The sequence below is a fragment of the Physeter macrocephalus genome, chromosome 4 (genome assembly GCF_002837175.3).
Source record: "Physeter macrocephalus isolate SW-GA chromosome 4, ASM283717v5, whole genome shotgun sequence".
Taxonomy (NCBI): domain Eukaryota; kingdom Metazoa; phylum Chordata; class Mammalia; order Artiodactyla; family Physeteridae; genus Physeter; species Physeter macrocephalus.
In genome coordinates this window covers 15,255,870-15,259,909 of record NC_041217.1, presented here as the reverse complement: position 1 = coordinate 15,259,909, position 4,040 = coordinate 15,255,870, and the positions used below count along the sequence as shown (strand labels likewise).

General features: G+C 36.5%; 1 protein-coding gene across 1 annotated transcript in view; it reads left to right on the top strand.

Annotated features, from left to right (window-relative positions):
• Positions 1-4,040, top strand: part of USH2A (usherin) — an 829,367-nt gene that overhangs the window by 126,464 nt on the left and 698,863 nt on the right. The window lies entirely within an intron of this gene.

Below are 4,040 nucleotides of genomic sequence, written 5' to 3'. Positions count from 1 at the left end.
ATTTTTTTTTCTTAGATTCCTTATATATGTGTTAGCATATGGTATTTGTTTTTCTCTTTCTGACTTGCTTCACTCTGTATGACAGACTCTAGGTCCTTCCACCTCACTACAAATAACACAATTTCGTTTCCTTTTATGGCTAATATTCCATTGTATATATGTATGTGCCACATTTTATCCATTCAATCCATTCATTCAATGATGGACACTTAGGTTGCTTCCATATCCTGGCTATTGTAAATGGAGCTGCAGTGAACATTTTGGTACATGACTCTTTTGAATTGTGGTTTTCTTAGGGTATATGCCCAGTAGTGTGATTGCTGGGTCGTATGGTAGTTCTATTTGTAGTTTTTTAAGGAACCTCCATATTGTTCTCCATAGTGGCCATATCAATTTACATTCCCACCAGCAGTGCAAGAGTATTCTTGCCTCCTTTGTCAAAGATAAGGTGACCATATGTACATAGGTTTATCTCTGGGCTTTCTATCCTGTTCCATTGATCTGTATTTCTGTTTTTGTGCCAGTACCATTCTGTCTTTTTTTTCGTTTGTTTGTTTTTGTTTGTTTGTTTTTTGTTTTTTGGTTTTTTTTTTTTTGTGTGTGGTATGCGGGCCTCTCACTGTTGTGGCCTCTCCCGTTGTGGGGCACAGGGGGGCACGAACCCGTGTCCCCTGCATCGGCAGGCGGACTCGCAACCAGTGCGCCACCAGGGAAGCCCCCATTATGTCTTAATTACTGTAGCTTTGTAGTATAATCTGAAGTCAGGGAGCCTGATTCCTCCAGCTCCATTTTTCATTCTCAAGATTGCTTTGGCTATTCGGGGTCCTTTGTGTATCCATACAAATTGTGAAACTTTTTCTAGTTCTGTGAAAAATGGAGTGGTAGTTTCATAGGGATTGCATTGAATCTGTAGATTGCTTTAGGTAGTAGAGTCATTTTCACAATGTTGATTCTTCCAATCCATGAACATGGTATATCTTTCCATCTATTTGTATCATCTTTAATTTCTTTCATCAGTGTCTTATAATTGTTTGCATACAGGTCTTTTGTCTCCGTAGGTAGGCTTATTCCTAGACATTTTATTCTTTTTGTTGCAATGGTAAATGCAAGTGTTTTCTTAACTTCACTCTCAGATTTTTCATCACTAGTGTATAGGAATGCCAGAGATTTCTTTGCATTAATTTTGTATCCTGTTACTTTACCAAATTCATTGATTAGCTCTAGTAGTTTTCTGGTAGCATCTTTGGGATTCTCTATGTAGAGTATCATGTCATCTGCAAACAGTGACAGCTTTACTTCTTCTTTTCTGATTTGGATTCCTTTTATTTCTTTTTCTTCTCTGATTGCTGTGGCTAAAACTTCCAAAACTATGTTGAGTAAGAGTGGTGAGAGTGGGCAACCTTGTCTTCTTCCTGATCTTAGTGGAAATGGTTTTAGTTTTCACCATTGAAGACAATGTTGGCTGTGGGTTTTTCATAGATGGCCTTTATTATGTTGAGGAAAGTTCCCTCTGTGCCTACTTTCTGCAGGGTTATTATCATAAATGGGTGTTGAATTTTGTCAAAAGCTTTCTCTGCATCTATTGAGATGATCATATGGTTTTTCTCCTTCAGTTTGTTGATATGGTGTATCACGTTGATTGATTTGCATATATTGAAGAATCCTTGCATTCCTGGAATAAACCCCACTTGATCATGGTGTATGATCCTTTTAATGTGCTGTTGGATTCTGTTTGCTAGTATTTTGTTGAGGATTTTTGCATCTATGTTCATCAGTGATATTGGCCTGTAGTTTTCTTTCTTTGTGACGTCTTTGTCTGGTTTTGGTATCAGGGTGATGGTGGCCTCATAGAATGAGTTTGGGAGTGTTCCTCCCTCTGCTATCTTTTGGAAGAGTTTGAGAAGGATAGATGTTAACTCTTCTCTAAATGTTTGATAGAATTCGCCTGTGAAGCCATCTGGTCCTGGGCTTTTGTGTGTTGGAAGATTTTTAATCACAGTTTCAATTTCAGTGCTTGTGATTGGTCTGTTCATATTTTCTATTTCTTCCTGGTTCAGTCTCGGCAGCTTGTGCATTTCTAAGAATTTGTCCATTTCTTCCAGGTTGTCCATTTTATTGGCATACAGTTGCTTGTAGTAATCTCTAATAATCTTTTGTATTTCTGCAGTGTCAGTTGTTACATCTCCTTTTTCATTTCTAATTCTATTGATTTGAGTCTTCTCCCTTTTATTCTTGATGAGTCTGGCTAATGGTTTATCAATTTTATTTATCTTCTCAAAGAACCAGCTTTTAGTTTTATTGATCTTTGCTATTGTTTCCTTCATTTCTTTTTCATTTATTTCTGATCTGATCTTTATGATTTCTTTCCTTCTGCTAAATTTGGGGTTCTTTTGTTCTTCTTTCTCTAATTGCTTTAGGTGCAAAGTTAGGTTGTTTATACGAGATGTTTCCTGTTTCTTAAGGTAGGATTGTATTGCTATAAACTTCCCTCTTAGAACTGCTTTTGCTGCATCCCATAGGTTTTGGGTCGTCGTGTCTCCATTGTCATTTGTTTCTAAGTATTTTTTGATTTCCTCTTTGATTTCTTCAGTGATCACTTCGTTATTAAGTAGTGTATTGTTTAGCCTCCATGTGTTTGTATTTTTTACAGATCTTTTCCTGTAATTGATATCTAGTCTCATAGCGTTGTGGTCAGAAAAGATACTTGATATGATTTCAATTTTCTTAAATTTGCCAAGGCTAGATTTGTGACCCAATATATGATCTATCCTGGAGAATGTTCCATGAGCACTTGAGAAAAATGTGTATTCTGTTGTTTTTGGATGGAATGTCCTATAAATATCAATTAAGTCCATCTTGTGTAATGTATCATTTAAAGCTTGTGTTTCCTTATTTATTTTCATTTTGGATGATCTGTCCATTGGTGAAAGTGGGGTGTTAAAGTCCCCTACTATGATTGTGTTACTGTCGATTTCCCCTTTTATGGCTGTTAGTATTTGCCTTATGTATTGAGGTGCTCCTATGTTGGGTGCATAAATATTTACAATTGTTATATCTTCTTCATGGATCGAACCCTTGATCATTATATAGTGTCCTTCTTTGTCTCTTGTTATAGTTTTTACTTTAAAGTCTATTTTGTCTGATATGAGAATTGCTACTCCAGCTTTCTTTTGATTTCCATTTGCATGCAATATCTTTTTCCATCCCTTCACTTTCAGTCTGTATGTGTCCCTAGGTCTGAAGTGGGTCTCTTGTAGACAGCATATTTATGGATCTTGTTTCTGTATCCATTTAGCAAGTCTGTGTGTTTTGGTGGGAGCATTTAATCCATTTACATTTAAGGTAATTATCGATATGTATGGTCCTATTACCATTTACTGAATTGTTTCGGGTTGTTCTTGTAGGTCTTTTCCTTCTCTTGTGTTTCTTGCCTAGAGAAGTTCCTTTAGCATTTGTTGTAAAGCTGGTTTGGTGGTGCTGAACTCTCTCAGGTTTTGCTTGACTGTGAAGGTTTTAATTTCTCTGTCGAATCTGAGTGAGATCCTTGCTGGCTAGAGTAATCTTGGTTTTAAGTTTTTCTCCTTCATCACTTTAAATATGTCCTGCCAGTCCCTTCTGGCTTGCAGAGTTTCTGCTGAAAAATCAGCTGTTAACCTTATGGGGATTCCCTTGTGTGTTATCTGTTGTTTTTCCCTTGCTGCTTTTAATTTGTTTTCTTTGTATTTAATTTTTGACTGTTTGATTAATATATGTCTTGGCATGTTTCTCCTTGGATTTATCCTGTATGGGACTCTCTGTGTTTCCTGGACTTGATTAACTATTTCATTTCTCATATTAGGGAACTTTTCAACTATAATCTCTTCAAATATTTTCTCAGTCCCTTTCTTTTTCTCTTCTTCTTCTGGGACCCCTATAATTCGAATGTTGGTGCATTTAATGTTGTCCCAGAGGTCCCTGAGACTGTCCTCAGTTCTTTTCATTCTTTTTTCTTTATTCTGCTTTGTGGTAGTTATTTCCACTATTTTATCTCCCAGGTCACT